The 23,115-nt window shown below is 41.0% G+C and overlaps 1 long non-coding RNA gene across 1 annotated transcript in view; it reads left to right on the forward strand.

Annotated features, from left to right (window-relative positions):
- The window catches only part of LOC133609587 (uncharacterized), a 168,048-nt gene that overhangs the window by 74,021 nt on the left and 70,912 nt on the right, over positions 1-23,115 (forward strand). Inside the window, exons 5-6 of the long non-coding RNA XR_009815742.1 lie at positions 20,026-20,115; positions 20,410-20,498. This is a non-coding gene — a long non-coding RNA (uncharacterized lncRNA). The remainder of the gene's footprint in view (positions 1-20,025; positions 20,116-20,409; positions 20,499-23,115) is intronic.

Below are 23,115 nucleotides of genomic sequence, written 5' to 3' on the forward strand. Positions count from 1 at the left end.
TTGTCTTGTAAATATAAGAGGGGTGTACCTGAATGTAAATAACAAGGGTGTCAGCACCAGGAGGAGGAGGGGGGAGGGGGAGGAAGGGTATAAGAGTGCCTACAGCACAAATCAATGCAGCATTGAGCTGTTGAAGAGGTTTGTGTTCCTCATCTAACCACCATAAATAATAGAAAAGGTAACAATTACATCACATCCATATTCTGCTGTCACTCACTTTGAGCGTGATGAGGTCATAATCAAGTCATTTGACCTCAGACAGAAGGATGGGAAATTAATGCTCTTTGAAAAAATAAAATAAAATGATGCTCTTTGACACACGAAAACGTAGAAGCAGAAAAGTCTCATTAGCTTGTTGTGGTAATTCCTGGACTGGTTTGCCAGGCGCTGCGACAGGTGGTCCAGTAGTTTCTGTGAAAGGCCAATGGACCTCCTCCAGACTGACTGCTGGGGAGCAGGTGGGTGTCAGCTGCCCCCCATACATTACAGCGCTAACAGCTCCTTCTGCAGACATGTTGAGAGGAAAAACAGTTACACGCATCAAACTGCGATGAAATAAGCCGGCACCACAATGGACTCAGCTGCTGGAATAGTGCGCCAAACAGCTGGTGCCAAAAACAGAGTGTAGGACAAAGTAGGTTTTGTTTGGACTGGAGACGGGCCAAAACACAGGGAGCGCTGGAGCAAGGGGGAGCAGGGCGGAGAGGTGTGGGGTGGCGGCACGCTGCCAAAAGCAGACCAGAGGGGAAGATGGTTATATAACCGAGAGGATGCTCTCCACTCCCTAATGATACGCCTCGTGTCGGAGGCCACGACGTGAAACGCTGGGCTATAAAAAGAGCCGACTGAATGTGGACTATTGTTTCAGGAGAAACCAAGTTGGTCTCCGTCCCCAAAGTCATGTCGGCTGCAAAAGTGACTCCCGACGGTTAGTATTAGGGTTTTAAATTTAAATTCTCAAAGAAACGTGATAGGTGAAGCATGTTGGCATACATGCTAACGTGAAAACAAGAGACATTAACGTCTTTCCCCAATAAGCAACAACGTACCTCAGGCTCCTTCTACACCAGGGGTGTCAAACTCAAATACAGAGTTGGCCAAAATTTAAAACTGAACAAAACCACGTGCCAAGGTTGAACAAATTAAACTTTTAATAGGGACCCAAACAAGATTTGCATTGAATATTGAACAAGCAAGGCTTATATAACTTTAAAGTGACATGCAAAATCGAGTTTCAAATAATAATAATAATTAAAAAATATCAATGGCATATCAAATAAAATTTAAATATAAATTGAATGCCTCTTTTCTATTTGCAGCCTTCTGAGGTAAATATCAAAATAAACTTTTTCCACAGGCTAATAATAAATTTGAAAATAAAATAACAATAATGAATGAATCAAACATTCAAGCCTTGAAGTAGCAAGAGAAAGTGCATGAATAAAACATTAATTATTGCTCAGCTTGCTACACTGTTTTGCTTTAACACTGAATATGGAACAAGCAACGCTTATATAACTTAATAGTGCAAAATCAACTTTCAAAAAACTAACGAAAAAACATCAATGGTATATTAAATAAAATTTAAATAAAAAATTCAATGCCTCTTTTCTATTTGCAGCCTTCTGAGGTAAATATCAACATGAACTTATTGGGCGGGGGTGGGGTTGGGGGGCGGGGTTTGGTGGTGGTAGCAGGGGTGTATATTGTAGCGTCCCGGAAGAGTTAGTGCTGCAAGGGGTTCTGGGTATTTGTTCTGTTGCGTTTATGTTGTGTTACGGTGCGGATGTTCTCCCGAAATGTGTTTGTCATTCTTGTTTGGTGTGGTTTCACAGTGTGGCGCATATTTGTAACAGTGTTAAAGTTGTTTATCCGGCCACTCTCAGTGTGACCTGTATGGCTATTGATCAAGTATGCCTTGCATTCACTTGTGTGTGTGTAAAAGCCGCATATATTATGTGACTGGGCACGCTGTTTGTATGGAGGAAAAGCGGACGTGACGACAGGTTGTAGAGGACGTTGAAGGCAGTGCCTTTAAGGCACGCCCCCAATAATGTTGTCCGGGTGGAAATCGGGAGAAATTAGTATTAGCGGTGAATGCGGTGTTACAGCGGCACCGCCGCTGTATAATACCGGCGGGCCAGCTCTAATGTTAATTTGATATTGCCTCAAGGGCCAAATGAAATTACACGGCAATTTGGCCCGCGGGCCAGAGTTTGACACCCATGTTCTACACTAAGCCTAAGGTTATCCAGGGTAAATCCCACCTAACCTTATCCGTGTCCACACACAACAATGCTACCGTTTAAGACCCCCTCACCCCTCCATCCGCCGGCGCAAGGCGACCTAGTACGCATGCGCAAAAAAAATGCGCGCGTCACCTCTGACCTGGAAGTGTATTCTTACCCTGTGTTTCAATGTAGACTATTGCCACATTTCTCTTAACAGTAAACCTTGCTTGCCTCACCATCAGCAGCTGTTAGACTGGCCCTATTGTAGTGAATCACACCTGAGCCATCATACATGAATCATATCTTTAATGGACATGTGAAAGTAAACAATGTGATAAAGAACATTTTACAACAACCAAAGCAGGACACTGTGCTTGTAGGCTGAAATTGGCGGTCGTACTTGACGGCCGCAACCACTTCATGGCTTCACAATATTTATGGAGTACAAAACTAGATGTTGAGTAATCGCTCAACATACATTGCGGACAATAACTGATCTGTCTGCTTTGCCAATCTAAATGTATACGCTGTTTTCCGTATTCTTCCCTCGTCCACGGGAGCTCGCATTGTCGTTGTCTCTCCTTTGACAAATGGACAAAGTTTTTCGCTAAGTAGAATCACAGCTGATCTGGAGATTCGAAAGTTCTCTTGCAGTTCCTGTGGCACAATACACTCGTTGACAAACATATCCCACCTTATCCAAAACCGTGGCTCAACATTGCTATGTTGCCGTCTGAGATGTGTTGTATCCCAAATAGCTGCAATCGCCTGTACATGTAGAAGAATGAGAAACACGGGCATGTCTAGATGACTCGCCTCCATCTTTCTAGTGGTTGCCGCCGAGTTACCGAACGGGTTGTTATGAAGCTGGCTGTGGCGCGTTCTTTCTGATGTCACTTCCTGTGTGGGGCGTGGTCTTTCTGGCGTCACTTCCTCGCCGAACTCAGTTTTTAAACGATCAATGAGTCCATACAAAGCTAAGAGCCGGAGATTCAAGAAATACACGGCGCACTTACCCGTGTAAAAAAATTATCCAAGGAGGGGGACTTTAAACGATGATTTGATGTGGCTGAAACGGGGCTTAGGCTAAATAATTATTTGTTTAAGGAATTATCCGGGTTAATGTAGACAGGGCCTTAGAACACAGTGATTGTTTACCATACCCAGAGGAATACGAGACAAGGTGTTTTCACGGCGCGCTCAAGGATTAGAAAATAATAGATATTCTTTGTTACACCCTTTTCATTTATATCCATCTTAAAGTGCTGCAGTACAAACCAATATTCAAAACAATAAGAGCTTAGCCTTTCAAACAGATCAAATACTGAGACCAAAACACTATCAGTGAAGTATAAGAATAACAAAACATGCAAAATAGTGGCTTTTCGAAAAGTGTGTGTGTATAAGTACTTTTTGACCACATTCAACAATACCGCGATAATATTGATAACAGTGATCATTTTGGTCACAATAACCCTGATATGAAATTCTCACATTGTTAAAAACCTAATTCTGAGATTATGATGTGTCCCTACAGACTCCTAATGAGCAATCCTTCACTTGTTTGACAGGAAAGGTGCTCAAATGTTCACTTCTCAAGTGCAGTGAGGGCTTCGCTACACATCTTAAAATTACTTTTTCCACCTGTCAGTCAGCTACAGAAGTGGGAGCTGTAAGTAAACGCTTTTTTTTTCCAGCGAAAAGGCTAAGCTGGCATGATGTTGCTGTTAAAATGTTTGCCTAATGTTAGTTTTCTGGCTCGCATAGCTATGCTAATGTTGCTAACGTTAACTCATAAGCCTACGTCTCCATGAGGTGGTTAATTACTGTGGCTCTGATTGGACAGAAGTGTTGGGACACGAAGGCAAAACAAGGAGTTGGGATGCGGTCTTTTTTTTTTTGTAGGGTTCAAAGTCCTGAATGTTGGACGTGAGATCAGGAGTGAGTTTCAAACTAATTTCCCTGGGGGCCACGAGGAGTAGGAAGTTGCCCTCTGATTGGGCAATGAACTATAACATAATAGTCACGCTGTCATCAAAGAAATAACGCTTTAACCATCCAGTGATCTTGAGAGGTTTTCAATGTAGTGAGTCCTCGGCACCCACAGGTAGTGATTTGAGTGGGTCCCTGGGAAAGTCAATGGGTCCCCAATTAAAAAAAAATAAAAATCTATATATTATTATATAATAACTATATATTCATACTTCTTATATTCTTTTTCCTAAGTTTGAGCGTGTGGAGGGAGATGTGGCCAGCGCACTTTCAGGAGCAAAGGTCACCGCCGCTGTCCATGGTGCTGAGGACGAGCACCATCGGGTAGGGGCGGGGCATGTGCTGACGGCGAGACACAGCTGGCAGGTGATTGGATTAACACGTACCACCTGTGAAATCTAATCACCTGCCAGCTGTGTCTCGCCGTCAGCACATGCCTCGCCCCTACCCGATGGTGCTCGTCCCCAGCACCATGGACAGAGGCGGTGACCTTTGCTCCTGCAAGCGCGCTGGCCACATCGCCCTCCACAGAGCGTTAAACTCCCGTGATGATGGTATGGTATATGATGTGGTTACAATTAACTGATAGAATTGTTCATGTTCACAATGTATCTTAATTTAAACAAAATACATTTTAAAATTGTGCTTTCTCCTTACCCTGCTTACTTGAGAAAAACGAGACCTCCTCATAAACAGCGTGTTTGCGCATAACAAAAATGGCGACCGTCATTCAAAGTATTTTTCATCAATCACTCCATGTCGCTGGCAGCGCCAGTTTCCCATCATGCTTTGCAGCACTTGTTTTGAAAAAAAAGTTTGTGCCAGCTTTTTTGAAACATGTTGCAGGCATCAAATACCAAATGAGCTAATATTTGCAAAAAATAACAACGTTTTCCGGTTCGAACGTTAAGTATCTTGTCTTTGCAGTCTATTCAATTGAATATAAGTTGAAAAGGATTTGCAAATCATTGTATTCTGTTTTTATTTACGATTTACACAACGTGCCAACTTCACTGGTTTTGGGTTTTGTATGTTAAGTACACAATGGACGTTTTACTTTTGTAATGTTTATTTTATATTTGCATTTTCAGTCTTACAAACTTAAGTGAAGAGAGAAGTAAAAGTGAGGAAGGAAAATCATTCAAAAGAAGGAACATCAACCCCCAACAAAACTTCTGGAGCTTCTGTTTCTTCATGGTGTTAACTATCTGTCCAGCTGCACACACTGGAAACGAGTAGCGGGGGCAGAATAATGAATGTATTGTCAGAGCAGTGTGAAAGCCGATGTGTTTACATTGCAATCAAATAAAAGTAGTCGCAAAGAAATATAACCTGCGGAGGCACTTTCTGACGAAACTCCACATTTCAATGTCCGGCCCCTGAGCCATTATACAGTTGAACAGCCCTGCTTTATGGACTCTGTTGTGTGCACTGGGGCCTTCCCTAAACTGTTCCTACAACAGGGAAAGATTGTGCTATTTGTTGTGTTTGTGTCGCATCAATGGAGGGCTGCATCCCAGGACAGCTGCGTGAGGCAGCTGCTGGTCCCTGGAAAGAATCTGTGGATTCATGCTGCACTTCATGCTCAGCGGCCGAAAGCGTGGACGTGCCTCAGCTTGTTCCTTGTAATTGGACAAGTGCAAGGGAGGAGCTCGCATCTTCATCTCCTCCTCCTCCTCATAGCGGCGTTGGCGAGGATGCGAGACACAAACAGTCGCCCAAGCGTGCGATAACCAGACATGCTGAATCAGCGAAATCATCATTGAGAGGCTGCATGACAACATATCAGTCACATAGACAACATGATAATAATATATATATATACTGTATATACTGGACCTGTAACGAGGCTGTAATTTATATTGATGTTTGACATAAGTGCCACCTTAAATCAAAGCTAGCATCTATTTAACACCTTCCCTCCTCGCTGGAGTTCATTAGCAATCACTGCAGCACTCAAATCAACTTGATGTTCCCTCTTTTATTCAGAGGGCATAAAACACTCTAATGGACGCCGCCGCTTGTAGCCCAGACGCACTTTGAATTTAAATCAACGGGGGACAGAGTGAGGAATGGGCTTTAGCTTTTACCCGGCAAGACAACAAAAAGTTTATTAAACCCACCCATGCGCGTGCGTTTAACTTGATGTTGCATTACATCAAAAAGTTGCATAGTGAAATTAGCACATTTTTTAAAAAAGTAGTGTTTTTATGTTCTTATATCAGATAAGAACATAAATTGCACATCTATTTTAATGGTAAATCATTTTAAAAAAAAAACATACCCCGCCTTCCGCCCGTGTGCAGCTCCAGCACCCATACTTGCCAACCTTGAGACCTCCGAATTCGGGAGATGTTAGTGCTGCAAGGGGTTCTGGGTATTTGTTCTGTTGTGTTTATGTTGTGTTACGGTGCTGATGTTCTCCCGAAATGTGTTTGTCATCCTTGTTTGGTGTGGGTTCACAGTGTGGCGCATATTTGTAACAGTGTTAAAGTTGTTTATACGACCACCCTCAGTGTGACCTGTATGGCTGTTGATCAAGTATGCCTTGCATTCACTTGTGTGCGTGTAAAAGCCGCATATATTATGTGACTGTGCCGGCACGCTGTTTGTATGGAGGAAAAGCGGACGTGACGACAGGTCGTAGAGGACGCTAAAGACGCTGCCTTTAAGGCACGCCCCCCAATACCATTCTCCCGAATTTTCTCCCGATTTCGACCTCCGGGTCGAAATCGGGAGAAAATTCGGGAGAATGGTTGCCCCGGGAGATTTTCGGGAGGGGCACTGAAATTCGGGAGTCTCCCGGGAAAATTGGGAGGGTTGGCAAGTATGCCAGCACACCCCGCGACCCCGTAAGGTACAAGCGGTAGAAAATGGATGGACTACTTGAATTTTTTATCAATTATGTATTGCTCATAAAGTTACATGTTGTCGATGTCCAATAAAAAGCATTTTACTTGTTTACAAAATGTAGTGTATCTTTGAAATAATAAAAATTGTTTTAGATAAATGCTAAGTTATTTATATATGTTTGTTTTCATGTAAAATTTGTTTTAAAATTCAATTATGTATTTGAATTTTCAGATAGAAGCTAAATAATAATATATAAAGCCACAATATGTCAACATGAAAAGCATGTATCTCCAAAAAAAAATGTTTTTATAATTTTTGAGAAAACTCAATTTAGGATGATTTGATGCTCAGGTTTGTCACTCAACCGGTGTGCCTAATGTACGGAATCATTCTGGTTGTGCTTACCGACCTCGAAGCAATTTTATTTGGTGCATGGTGTATTGATAAGTGTGACCAGTAGATGGTAGTCACATATAAGAGATACGTGTGGACTGCAATATGACGCCAGTAAAGAACACCAAAACTTTAAATGTTCCTTTGAAAATAAAGAATATTACACACGGCACTCAAAAATCTGTCAAAAATGTTTTAGTATGACTTTGAAGTCGCACCGCTTGATGGATTGTCGGCCCATTACGGCTACCAAAGTCAGAGATACAAGTATTACTATGGTGTGTGTATAAGGACCGCAAAATGGTACCCATTAGCAGACATATTATCTGGCGTTTTGTTTCTCAATATTATGCAAAACCAACTTTTCTTACCTTCTGGTACCTGCTGATGTGAATTTGAGATCTGCATAAGTCCTGAAAATTTGGGCACATCCACCACTGCAGTCCGTGGCGATGCCGTAGTCGATAAGCTTAATCTTTTTCACTACTTTCTTCTTATGGGGGATTCACCCTCTGCAGTTGCCATTTCTAATATAAAGTAGCGTAATGTTCTAACTCTAAGCGCAAAACACTATCAGTGTAGTGGGCTTTTTATTATTCACCCAAGGAACTTTAGTTGTTAGGGCGTCGGACGGCTTTTCACGTGACACATTTCCGATGTTGTTGCACTAGTGAGCCGTGGATGAGGAGATGCTGCTTCGTTATTGATTTGAGTAAAGCCTGAATGTCACTAAAACAGTTAGCTCCATCTTTTGACACTTCTTCAAGCTACACCGGTGTAACAAAGATGACAGGGAGAAGACGCTGTCGAAGGTGAGCCACGTAAGACCGCCCACAAAACAAAACAGCGCATCCTGAAGCGACTGTCAGAAAGCGACTTGAAGATGATTTGTTAAACATAATCTATGCAACATTTTGACCAAAGAACCACCATTACATGTTATGTAGACCACAGGGAAATGTTTTAAATTTAGAAAAAAATCATAATATGACCCCTTTAATGCGCCTTATAATCCGATGCGCCTTTTGTATGTAAAAAGACCTGAATAGACCCGCTCATCCGGTGTGCCCTATCGTCCAGAAAATACAGTAAATGAATTATGAATGCAAACAAGCAAGTAAAAAATAATGAATAGCCAATGCATTCACAAATCGTATTTGAATAAAGTGCAACCCACACTTTGGGTTGAATTAATAAAAGGAAACATTGTCTGCACACATTTTCAACATTCAAGACATTTTAATTCTGGGCCCGTTCTTGCGCAGAATTGGCTATTTTACCAACATTATCAAACTTCCCCCAAAATCAAGCAGACTTTTAAGGATAGTATCACCTGTGCATCCTTACTAGCTCGTAGAAGGATTTTGTTGCAGTGCAAATCAGAGTTTGCCCCCAAGGCCTCCCTGTGGCTGAAGGACCTCATCTAGAGAACATGAAATATAATCTGAGATGTACGCCAAAACAATTTGACTTGACCTGGGGCTGTATGCTGAGTTACATAGCTACATTAAAGACACAAAAGGAAAAATGTGACACTCACTGTTGACAATGAAACCTTTTCACTCACCTCAATTCTCTTTTTGTTTTGATTCAGTGACAGAGGAAGGCAGTACATTGCCACCCACTGTGACAAGAAATGTAGGACCGGGAGGGGGCGGAAAGGGTTTTTTGGGGGAGGAATGGGGGGCAAAGGGGGAAAAAGTGTCTGTTTCTCATTACCTGTATTATTTTTTTTCCCCTATCAAATGAATAAAAAACATTTTTTTTTAAGTACAGTAACCAACATTTTAACAGATTTACCTGCTACTTTTGCTTGAGTTTTTCCACCATGAAAATAGTACAGTATTAGTATCAAACAATTAAGTGCAACCGACATCTCTTCAGGTTGAATTAGCAATAGATTTACCTGAGAAATTAAGTGCAATCAATTGAGCAGTGGTTTGACCTGCTACTGCTCTTATTTTAATAAGCAAGGAATGTCATAAAGACCAAGTGGCCAAAATTGGAAGTGTGACCACTTTTTCAGTCATAAATACCTTCTTTTCTTTTTTTTTAAACTTTTTTAATAATATTAGTATACTGTGAGTGTTTACTACATTGTACCTTCCGTCTCAAGCTGGTCCGGCAGCGAACTTGCGCCGCCTGTCACTTCCGTCGCATCCTTTGGGCTTTAAAGTCAATTTATGGCTTTACATTATTGTGTTGCGTCGTTTTTATTTGTTGTGGCTTTTACAATCGTGCTGCAAGCTCAAAGGTATGGTTGTAATTAATAATATTGTCTTGTGGCATTTGCATTTGGCCGGACCGCTCTCGACCACCGTCGGTCTCCGCCTATTATGTTTTGATGACGGCGCCACTGACAGGCATACTACCTGTATACTGACTTAACGTTGAGCATCCTTTACATTAAAGATGCTATACTTGATATAAAGTCTGTTGTTCTTAAATCCATGTTTTACTTTTTCTAGTTTTTGATTGATTGATTGAGACTTTTATTAGTAGGTTGCACAGTGAAGTACATATTCCGTACAATTGACCACTAAATGGTAACACCCGAATAAGTTTTTCAACTTGTTTAAGTCGGGGTCCACTTAAATTGATTCATGATACAGATATATACTATCATATGGGTTGTACTTGTACTTATATATACTATCATCATAATACAGTCATCACACAAGATCATCACATTGAATTATTTACATTATTTACAATCCGGGGGGGGGTAGGTTTGGTTGTTATCATCAGTCATCAACAATTGAGAACAGAGAAATGGATATTGGAACAGTGTAGGTCTGACTTGGTAGGATATGGACAGCAAGTAGTGGGCAGAGAGCGAGAGAGAGAGAGAGAGAGAGAGAGAGAGAGATCAGAAGGCATAAGAAAAAGTATCTGCATTTGATTGTTTACATTTGATTATTAACAATCCGGGGAGGGTGTTAGTTTAGGGTTGTAGCTGCCTGGAGGTGAACTTTTATTGCGGTTTTGAAGGAGGATAGAGATGCCTTTTCTTTTATACCTGTTGGGAGCGCATTCCACATTGATGTGGCATAGAAAGAGAATGAGTTAAGACCTTTGTTAGTTCAGAATCTGGGTTTAACGTGGTTAGTGGAGCTCCCCCTGGTGTTGTGGTTATGGCGGTCATTAAGGAAGTAGTTTGACATGTACTTCGGTATCAGGGAGGTGTAGCGGATTTTATAGACTAGGCTCAGTGCAAGTTGTTTTACTCTGTCCTCCACCCTGAGCCAGCCCACTTTGGAGAAGTGGGTAGGAGTGAGGTGGGATCTGGGGTGGAGGTCTAGAAGTAATCTGACTAGCTTGTTCTGGGATGTTTGGAGTTTAGATTTGAGGGTTTTGGAGGTGCTAGGTGCTAGGGTATCAGGAAGTGTATGGATAAAATTGGTATATTGCATTTCAAATCCATTATTGCATGGATATCTATATTCCAGAAGGCCAACTTGCCGCACAGATCGATATACTTGAAAGGACTATAAATTAATATATCGAGCAATCGTTACACACTTGAAAATGTGGCATTTGTGTTAAAGTCGCAAACAGCACCAGAATGTGTTGTTGTGAAAAGCATGTATTTTCTAAATATAGTATTTTGGGGGGTTTGTACAAAACAAAGTTAAAATAAAAATAAAATATTAAAAAATTGTTTTAATTTAGTTTTTTTTTTTTTTTACTTAAATATGTATGATTATTAACTCAAATTATTCTGTACTATTATTTATTATTAATATTGTTATTATCTAATTCGCCATTTTAAGTTAGTTTTTTAATAAGGGACCTATAAAAATAATAATTTAATAAGTTTTGAAATATAACAATGTTAAACTCCACATATAAACTATTAACCAGTTGCCATAAAACAGCCCCAGGGCATATGGAGGCCCTTCATATCTTTCTGGACCCCGGTCAAGGTTTCTGGTCCATCCTTTGGGTCGGTGCGACAATGCTGTCTTTGTGTCACGCTCCTTGGTCCAGAGGCCGCACACTACTTGACATGGCTGTAAATCCCTTTGGAGACTAATCTGCTACTACATACCAGCTGCTCTGCTGGCACTGGCAAACGCCAACATTCCCGTTGTCGTGGCGACGACCAGCCATGCCAGTCACACAGAAGGCGCCCGGCCCGTGCGCGGTTAGCGGCGCGCCCGTGCTCGGCGTGTGCCTGCCTGGATGGCGAGTATTATTAGAAAGTGCGAGCTGGCGGCGGGCTCTTGGTGGGCTGCCATTGCCAGCTGTGTGGCGGTCTGAGCCCGTTAAGTGGATCACTGCTTAATTTTTATCTTTACACAATGTGAACAAAAGGCTCGACCAAAATCAGATCAACTTTTGTCTGATTTCCTTCTTATCAACGTGCACTAATGGATGCTGACAGGCACAGAAACTAAAATCACGATGAATGTTTTTTTGCGTTTCCATTGTTTGTTGCCATGTATCAGTTTTTGTTCACCCTTCTTTTGCAATCGCTTGATAAAGAATCAATAATTTATCTTTTTTTGGGCTGGGAAGTTGCAATCAGTGTTTTGTTGGTTATGCTAAATACATAAAAACTACAATGGTAATTTTTTCTTAGCATACTCCTATATGTAAAATACATGCACAACCATTGTTGCTAGGTAGAATTTGTTAGCACATTATCACTTGTTGCTGTGAACCCATACCTAATATATGTGGGCTTTGTACCGAGGATGTCGTTGTGGCTTGTGCAGCCCTTTGAGACACTTGTGATTTAGGGCTATATAAATAAACATTGATTGATTGATTGACCTAACAAGAATGACAAACACATTTTGGGAGAACATCCGCACCGTAACACAACATAAACACAACAGAACAAATACCCAGAACCCCATTGCAGCACTAACTCTTCCAGGACGCTACAATATACACACCACTGATTGGCTCAGCCTCAGCCAGCCTTACTATATTATACTGATTAGATTAATGTGAATGTGACTATGTGGGTGTTATCTCATATCTAAAGGGCTCATTAAGTTAAAACGTATTTACAAGGTTAACATGTTTTTATGCTCCAGCTATGCAATTATTAAATTTCTAATGAATAATTCCTACTTTGTGGAAATAGATTTTTCCCCAGTCAGGCCTGGAACCAATTAACAGTGGCCCCGTTGACACTGCACACCAAATCTGTGACACATCAGATTTTTTTTGCCGGTCCAAACGCTCCAAAGTGCTTCAAATCTGATTTTTAGGCATCAGATCCAGGCCACATAAGGAGGTAGTCTAAATCCAATTTGAATCCGATCTTTTTGAATGTGACTTCAGTCTAAACGCAATGCAACCTGAATGCGACCCGTACGTCTTTTTTCGTCAGCTATGGACGGGCTACGTCATTCCCGTGCGCCGGGAAAGACGCAGTCGCCAGTGGAAGTGGATACTTCATCAGTCTATTTAAGCCGGCCTCATTTTCGGTCCATCACTAGTCAAATAATATGCTATATGTATTATATGAATATATATATTGAATAGCGATTTTTCAAGGCCCAGAATTGTCGCCGTGGCGTATTTGCTCACATGTGAGTTGAAAAATAAAACTAATGTTGATCCATGCTGATGTCCGTGCCTCCTCTACTCAACAGCCATGAAAAGATTAGAACCCTCCCTAATATATTACACTATATATGTCCATTCAAACATTATATTTCTTTCATTTATTTTCACGTCCCCAAAAAAACACTCATTCTTAACGTGTGGCAACTTTTATTTTATTTTGTAGTATTAGATTTTTTCACTTTATCGCACTGCGAATACAAGTGACATCGAGACCACGTTGGGGCCACATGCATGTTTACACTGGAGTCTGATAAAAATGACATTTTACAGTCAGCTGAAAAAAATCTGATTTAAAAAAATCTGATTTGGGCTACTTTGGCCTTCAGTGTAAAGTAGTCACTGATACTGTATTGAACTGTAATCACCACAGTGCCACCAGGTGAATCCGGTGGGTCACTGCTTCCCCTGCTCCTCATGCAAAATGACCACCAAGCGACTGCATCAGACAATTCACTACACACACACACACACACAAGTATTTTAGACTGTACGGGGGCCTCTTCCTGGAAGGGAGGATGTGGTGTTCGGTTTCCACGGAAACCAGGTGAAAGCATGCGTCGCTTGCATGCTCCAGCGGGTGACGTCTGTGACGGCGTGGCAACACTAAGGCCGCCTTGAGGGGGAGGAATGGTGACATTTGGACCCTCAAAGAGAAAGAAACAGTCAAAACAAGCTGGAGTTTCCTCGAGTAGTTTTTGTAACTCGTCGTCACATCCGTCGCACTTCTACTGGCCTTTTAATGTTACATCTAGCAGATAATACCTCAATGTAACTTCCTGGAACTATAAGTGTATAATCACTCTCAGCAGGTATCACCTCGGATGAACGCCCTAAGCCGCTTTAAACACAAATATTTCCTCCGACGAGTTGGTGAAAAGATCCGCGGGAAGCTTCTTACGCTTCTGGGTGATGAGATTCAATACAAAAGCTCTATCGAAAATACAGCCATTTTCAAACAGTTACAATTGTAAAGCTTTGATGGAAGATGTCCCAATTGTTGCCAGCTGGGCATCCTGTCATCCTAAATTGAACAACAAATTAGCATTTTATGAAGATACACACTATATTGCCAAAAGTATTTGGCCACCCATCCAAATGATCAGAATCAGGTGTCCTAATCACTGTTTAAAATCAAGCACTTAGGCATGGAGACTATTTCCACAAACAATTGTGAAAGAATGGGCCGCTCTCAGGAGCTCAGTGATTTCCAGCGTGGAACTGTCATTGGATGCCACCTGTGCAACAAATCCAGTCGTGAAATTTCCTCGCTCCTAAATATTCCAAAGTCAACTGTTGGCTTTATTAGAAGAAAATGGAAGAGTTTGGGAACAACAGCAACTCAGCCACAAAGTGGTAGGCCACGTAAACTGACAGAGAGGGGTCAGCGGATGCTGAAGTGCATAGTGCAAAGAGGTCGCCGACTTTCTGCACAGTCAGTTGCTACAGAGCTCCAAACTTCATGTGACCTTCCGATTAGCCCACGTACAGTACGCAGAGAGCTTCATGAAATGCGTTTCCATGGCCAAGCAGCTGCATCTAAGCCATACCACCAAGTCCAATGCAAAGCGTCGGATACAGTGGTGTAAAGCACTGGACTCTAGAGCAGTGGAGGCGCGTTCTCTGGAGTGATGAATAACGCTTTTAAGTACGGCAATCTGATGGACGAGTCTGGGTTTGGATGTTGCCAGGAGAACGGTACATTTCGGACTGCATTGTGCCGAGTGTGACATTTGGTGGAGGAGGAATTATAGTGTGTGGTTATTTATCAGGAGTTCCAGTGACAGGAACTTTGAATGCTCCAAGATACCAAAACATTTTGGACAATTCCATGCTACCAACCTTGTGGGAACAATTTGGAGCGGGCCCCTTCTTCTTCCAACATGACTGTGCACTAGTGCACAAAGCAAGGTCCATAAAGACATGGATGACAGAGTCTGGTGTGGATGAACTTGACTGGCCTGCACAGAGTCCTGACCTGAACCTGATAGAACACCTTTGGGATGAATTGGAACGGAGACTGAGAGCCAGGCCTTCTCGACCAACATCAGTGTGTGACCTCACCAATGCGCTTTTGGAAGAATGGTGGAAAATTGCTATAAACACACTCCACAACCTTGTGGACAGCCTTCACAGAAGAGTTTAAGCTGTAATAGCTGCAAAAGGTGGACCGACATCATATTGAACCCTATGGGTTAGGAATGAGATGGCACTTCAAGTTCATATGTGAGTCAAGGCAGGGGGCCAAATACCTTTGGCAATATAGTGTACAGTATATATAGGATACAACCAATGGCAATCAAAAAACGACTCACATTAATATTATTATGTTTGTTAAAGGCTGGCTTTTTGATAGCACTTTTGTATTGGATCTCACTATGCATTTTTGCAGATACAAATAATTCAAAAATCGTCAAAAGAGACGCTGGAGGCTTCACCAGCTGTGGAGGAGAATGACAGGATAATAAAGTAGAAAACTGCAAAGCTCTCGTTGTCTACCGAGATCCCATACAAAAGCTCCGTCCAAAATGTAGCTATTTTCAAACATCCATCCATAATTCACCATAATACACGTTAACCTGGGAATGCAGTGTGGTAGACGACCACAATGTAGGGAGGCGGACATTTGTCAACTTAGGAGGAAGACTCACCATTTTGGGCTCATATTAAGGACATGATCAGTCAATCAAAAGTGACCCACAATATTATTTTTGTAAAATACTTACGTTTTGATAAGAGTTATTGTTTTTAAACTCATTGGATGTTGTACTGAATTTTAAAATAAATCCAAGATGGTCAAAAGAGACGCGAGCTGTCGAGGAGAACTTGCAGGAGACTGACAGGATAATAGAGTCAAAACTGTAAAGCTGTCTAACTAAATCCAATACAAAAGCTCCATATGAATTGTAACCATTTTCAAACGTCTTTGGCCATTAAAGACATGATGTTAAACTGGGATCGCAGCGTGCTAGACGATCATACATATACTGTAATATTGTACATGGTAATTGGGATTTGTTATATATTGTATATATCATTTACAAATATAATATAATATATCAGTGTATATTATATACTGTATAGATAATATGTAAATATTACATATATGTTATATTTTATATTGCTACTATGGTACATTTTTAGTCTACTTTATACCTGCATTATCCTTTCCATCCTTACCCTTTCTATCCTTTGTAACTGAGCTACTGTGTGGAACAATTTCCCTTGTGGATGAATAAAGTTTGTCTAAGTCTAAGACAGGGGTGTCAAACTCATTTTAGATCGGGGGCCACATGGAGAAAAATCTACTCTCAAGTGGGCCGGACTGGTAAAATCACGGCACGATAACTTAAAAATAAAGACAACTTTAGATTGTTTTCTTTGTTTAAAAATAGAACAAGCACATTCTGAAATTGTACAATTCATAATGTTGTTCTTTACCTGTTGCGGTAAATAGTACATATACTTTATTTGTCGTTGTGATAATGTTCATCAGTCAACTCATTGGTTTTAATTTTCAATCTATCAATATAAAGATTATATCAAAATCAAATTACAAATTATTTATGTAGTTTGATCATTTTCATCGACTGATGTACTAACATCATGTGGTTTATTTTGTACATATTAAGCATCATCCACAAAGATACAAATAATTGCTATTGCGACATCCAGTGGACATATTTAGAACAGCTCTTTCTTTCATTCAAAAATTTCAGGTTAATTTTCATACATGGTGTCGACGTATTCGTTTAATCCGTTTAATCCAGAAGATATGTAAAGAGGACACAAACTCATCCCACGGGCCGGATAAAACCTGTTCGCGGGCCTGATCTGGCCCTCGGGCCGTACGTTTGACACCCCTGGTCTAAGACCACAATGTAGCCAAACGAACATTTTGTCAACCTAAATTTGAGTCACCCTTTTTGACTCCTTCTGAGGATGTAGTGCAGGGGTCACCAACGCGGTGCCCGCGGGCACCAGGTAGCCCGTAAGGACCAGAAGAGTAGCCCGCTGGCCTGTTCTAATAATAGCTCAAATAGCAGCACTTACCAGTGAGCTGCCTCTATTTTTTTAATTGTATTTATTTACTAGCAAGCTGGTCTCGCTTTGCTCGACATTTTTAATTCTAAGAGAGACAAAACTCAAAAATAATTTGAAAATCCAAGAAAATATTTGAAAGACTTGGTCTTCACTAACTGACAAAGAAACAGATAACAGATTTGGTGTCCAGTTCAAAGTGTGACATGATTTATTTAAAAATTTGAGAGTTGACTTTTGTATTTTGCATGAGTTATTATTTGTACAAACATGGTGCAAAGTAATTCATGATTTGTTAAAAAATGTTAGTGGCTAGCTAGTTAAAATGGGATATTGTGATTTCACAAGACTGTCTTAGAAGTGATCATTTGAAAATGTTCAATTTGAAAAATGTGCACTTAGAGAAAATATAAAAATAAAGTGTTGCATATTGATATTTATCTGTTTCTATATATATTTATTGTGAGAAATCGTTAAGATGATCAGTGTTTCCACAAAGATAAATATCATTAAGGTAAATTGAGCAAAATTGGCTATTTCTGGCAATTTATTTAAGTGTGTATCAAACTGGTAGCCCCTGCGATGAGGTGGCGACTTGTCCAGGTTGTACCCCGCCTTCCGCCCGATTGTAGCTGAGAGAGGCTCCAGCGACCCCAAAGGGAATAAGCGGTAGAAAATGGATGGATGGAAACTGGTAGCCCTTCGCATTAATTAGTACCCAAGAAGTAGCTCTTGGTTTCAAAAAGGTTGGTGATCCCTGATGTAGTGAGTCAATCAAAAGTGATTGTTTGGAAAATGCTTACTTTTCGTTAGAGGTCTTGTATTGGACATATTTAGATGATACAGGTGTGGCTCTTTTTTGGCCCTGCCTGCACGAATAGTTCCTGGAAGGACATCCACTGCTCACTCTTTGCCCACCCCCAGCTGCTGGCCGACCCCTGCCCTGCCTCTGCGCTCCATCCTTACTGGCTCACTGCTGCCACCTAAAGCACGGAAGGTGCAATGTCGCTTGATGCTGTCATTCAACTGTGCGCCGTCCACATTCCACAGAATAATTTTGACTGTACGGAGAAGCGGAATTATTCCCATGTCGTCGCCGGGCTGGTGTGCTTCTTTGAACCTTCACATGCATTCCTGTCCCAATGGGAGCTGTCACTATGCGTGGACATTGTCCCCCTCCAGAGTGCGCGACTATAGGCAGCGTCTGATGTCCACTCTGGGGCCACTCAATGGCCAAACAATGAGACCCCCGGCGGCTCCCTCTCTCCGTGACCCGCCCGGGCTCTGATTCGCCTTGGCAAGGGGGACAGAGGAGCAAAACAAAGCTGAAGGAGTTTCCAGCGAAGGGGTGCAGAGGTCAGGCCCAACGCCCTGCTAACAGGCCCGTCCTGTAGTTTGGGGAAGGGACAGAAAGGCGCAGAGACAATGGGATAAAAGGAACCTCCAAAGGCATTAAATTCTAAGGAAGTGATGGCCGTGAATGATGACCGGGAGAGAATAGACACTCTTGAGGTGGGAGGTACGCCGCGTTAATGACCATGGATGCTCCATTATGGCGGCCCTGGGAGGCGCTGATGAAGTGCTGCATTTCTTCCCATTAAGGCCTCTCTTCTCCGAAACCGGGGGGAGGGGGTGGGCAATTCCAAATGGACGCAGGAATACCGCTCGGAGCCTTTAAACACCCCCTGCGGCGCAACGTGACACCAGCCAGGCCCCCCCGATCTAGGACGAGTCAAATGACTTGTTTGCGTAACGTCAAGTCTTTCATAATTGCAAATGTTGATTGATGGACTTTGTCTTTTATACCGCGTGAAACAATTTCAACAATAATTTGCATGTCTCTGACTGCTCTCTTTGGATCCTCTTCAAGGAATCAGTGACGCTCATCAGGAGTTGTGCATTAAAGTCAAATGAAAGGATGCGCTTCTATTCTAGTCTGTTTTTCATTACAACTTGTTTTTCTCCGTATCACTTTTCTTTGAAATGTTTTTGTCAATCATTCATTCATTCATTTCCATTTGATTTTCTTCTTGAAACTGGGATAAGTCTGACATGCTAATAAATGCTCATTCTATATTCAAAACAATTAACATCTAATCTTATTTAATTGTTTTTAATAATTTGGAATATTTTAATAGCTGTCTATATGTGTTGGCCCTCTGATGAGGTGGCGACTTGTCTAGGGTGTACGCCGCCTTCCGCCCGGGTGCAACTGGGATAGGCTCCAGCCCCCCGGTAGAAAATGGATGGATGGACGTTTTGTTTTTTAGTGTTTTTCTTCAATCAATCAATCAATCAATTAGTTTACTTATATAGCCCTTAATCACAAATGTCTCAAAGGGCTGCACAAGCCACAACTTTTCTTATTTTTTTATTTTATTTTATTTATTTTATTTTTTAATAGATTTTTTAATTTTTATGTATGTGTATTTATTGGTTTTGTGATTAATTATCAGTATTTATTTATTTATTTTGTAATGTTTTTGTTATATTTTAATATAGAAAAAATATAACAGATGTATTACATTTTATGTATGTTTTTTATTTATTTATTCATCCCTCAAATTCACTTGATATTTTGTAACATTGGTGGGCAAAATTATTTTTTGAATGAGAATTTAATGGTAAGGCTACTACTATCATAAATTACTTAAACCATAACCATTTGGTGAATAAAATGATGTTTTAACGCACACAAATAAACAGGTGGTACATTTTTAAATACTGTATTTTTGTGTACGTTTTAATAAAAATCCTTAAAAAAGGTGGCGGTACACTTGTTTTATGCTAGCTGTTGAAGCTAACACAGATGGAAGTTACTCCAAAACGGTGCCTTTTTGCTGGTAGTCTTTGAATTGTAAAGTACTTTCTTTTGTTGTGTTTTGAAATTATGGCATTTAATAATGACATATTTTTTTGTTTTTCTTTACAGCATTATACACTGTTTCTGCTAGCAGCTAAGCTATGTCAAAGTGTCCAAAAGTTAAAGGATGACACACATCTCCACACCAAAATTGCGGAGGTAATTTGAAAAAGATTTTTTACAACAGGTCAGCTTAAAAGTTGACACACATATAAAAAATATGCTATGTTTTTAAATGCTTCAGTTTTGTAAAAACTCTAAAACATAGTGGTGGTAGAATATTTCTATGCTAGTTTTATGCTAGCTGTTTAAGCTAACACTGATGGAAGTTACTCCAAAACTGTGCCTTTCTGCTGGTCATATTTGAATTGTAAAGTACTTTCTTTTGTTGTTTTTAGGAAATTATGACATTTAATAATGACCTATGTTTTTTTTGTTCTTTTTTTATCGCAGCATACACTGTTTCTGATAGCAGCTAACCAGCTATGTCAAAGTGTCCAAAAGTTGAAGGACGCATGCATCTGGACACCAAAATTGCAGAGGTAATTTGAGAAAAGCTTCTTTTTTTTTTTTTTTTTTAACAGCTACATCTAAATCAGCTTAAAAGTTGACACAAATATCAAAAAGATGGTATGTTTTTAAATGCTTCAGTTTTGTGTAAATTTTGTAAAAACCCTAAAAAAAAAAGTGTTGTGGTAGAATCTTCCTGAGCTAGTTTTATGCTAGCCGTTTAAGATAACAATGATGGAAGTTACTCCAGAACTGTGCCTTTGAATTGTGAAGTACTTCCTTTTAGAGTTTTTTAAAAATCATTAAATACTAAAAAAAAAAAATTCTGCTCATCTTTACAACATTACGCATTGTTTCTGCTAGCGGCTAAGCTACGCCAAAGGGTCCAAACGTTAAAGGATGGAGTGCATCTTGAAACGATGGCGGAGGTAATTTAAAACCCCTTTTTATTATTATTATTATTATTATTATATAACAACAGCTATGTCAAAATCAAAAGTCGACATAAATTGTGGTGTAACTATATTACGTCGTTAGCGTGACTGATTAATTTGAGATGTTTCTACATGTGTGCAACAAATGAGTAGATTCTGCCAGGCTGCAGCTTCTGGAAGTACTTGAAGAGGTGGACTGTACAGGAAACACTACGTTATCCGCAGATTTCCCCTGAGCTTCCTCTTATAAATCCCAAACGCGTCTAGACGGCCACAAATAGCTGGATTTAAAAGGCGAAGGCGGCCGGCGGCCACATGTGGTACAGGTGGTGCGTATAGCAACAGCTGCTTACGCTGAGCTGTCAGGACTCATTTGTTGTGGAGAGGGTTTTTTTGTGTCCTTTTGGAAGTAGAAAAATGTGAGTCTCCATCCAAAAATAGTCATTCTTGCACAGTGTGGGGAAGTTCTTGCTGAGTGACTTTCTGTAGCACAGCAGCTCCTCAAATGTTTGCGCTTTTAGGCGTGCTAAGATGCTAACGCTAACTCCAATAAGATAAATGATAAATGATAAATGGGTTATACTTGTATAGCGCTTTTCTACCTTCAAGGTACTCAAAGCGCTTTGACACTACTTCCACATTTATCCATTCACACACACATTCACACACTGATGGCGGGAGCTGCCATGCAAGGCGCTAACCAGCAGCCATCAGGAGCAAGGGGTGAAGTGTCTTGCCCAAGGACACAACGGACGTGACTAGGATGGTAGAAGGTGGGGATTGAACCCCAGTAACCAGCAACACTCCGATTGCTGACACGGCCACTCTACCAACTTCGCCACGCCGGGGGAAAGGCATAAATGGTTAGCTGTTAACTTGTCTTACTAAATATAAAAACTACATACCATTTTTTTCCCATTTATTCTGCCACAGCCTCCTCTGCCTTTTATCTTTAAGCGTCTTTGTTTAGTTAATTGAATTGCCAATTTGCTTTCGTGTTCAATGCAGTGCAGCGTTCCTAATTGAATTTCTCATCTTTAGTAATGCCCACCCCGTCTTACCCGCCCGCCTATAGCTGCTAGTGTCATACCCCCCTCTTCCGTCACCCCCCCACACTTGTGCGGTAATTAAAGTGGACTGATGGACAATTAGTGTGGTCCAATTTCCCAGACGACACTGCTTTTATCGTCACCTTTGACACCGCCCTGACCCTATAGGCACTGGGGGCGGGGTCACGGAGGTTGAATAGAGGTGGTCCATACTGTGATTTGTTGTATGCACGCATGAGGGACCCGATTATTTTTTGTTATTAATTATTAATTAGGACTTGTTCAAACAGCACCGTTAATCCACACCCGTGCCCGTTGTGACTTTTGACCCTTGAGCAGGAAGCGTCTCTCGTCATCTTGCAGGATGCACACAAATTGACTGGCTAAACACTCGTTCCTAATGCGTCAGCTTGATGCCCGGTGACATCCCCTTTGTTTTGTTTGGTTATCAACAAAAGACAAGCTTTTACCTTTTGGTTATCTGACCCATTTGTCTTCTAATTTAGGCCTCATTATGTCAGCTTCTAACAAGCCAAGGCCCCAAAATATAACTTTCTATGCACCTACTCAACATGACTTGTGAGAGCATCACAGGTAATAAACATGTTTACTGAGCAAATCAGGCCTTTACAACAATAAATATTGGGTGGTAGAGCACAACAATATATCCTATACTGTATATAAGTTTGTTTATTTCAAATAGAGCAGGGGTGTCAAACTCATTTTAGATCGGGGGCCACATGGAGAAAAATCTACTCCCAAGTGGTAAAATCACGGCACGATAATCAAAAAAAATAAAGACAACATCAGATTGTTTTCTTTGTTTAAAAATAGAACAAGCACATCCAAGTCCGAGTCCATGTTTCTCGCCCGGAAAAGGGTGGAGTGCCATCTCCGGGTTGGGGAGGAGATCTTGCCCCAAGTTGAGGAGTTCAAGTACCTCGGAGTCTTTTTCACGAGTGAGGGAAGAGTGGATTGTGAGATCGACAGACGGATCGGTGCGGCGTCTTCAGTAATGTGGACGCTGTATCGATCCGTTGTGGTGAAGAAGGAGCTGAGCCGGAAGGCAAAGCTCTCAATTTACCGGTCGATCTACGTTCCCATCCTCACCTATGGTCATGAGCTTTGGGTTATGACCGAAAGGACAAGATCACGGGTACAAGCGG

Source organism: Nerophis lumbriciformis, linkage group LG07, assembly GCF_033978685.3.
Source record: "Nerophis lumbriciformis linkage group LG07, RoL_Nlum_v2.1, whole genome shotgun sequence".
Lineage (NCBI taxonomy): Eukaryota > Metazoa > Chordata > Actinopteri > Syngnathiformes > Syngnathidae > Nerophis > Nerophis lumbriciformis.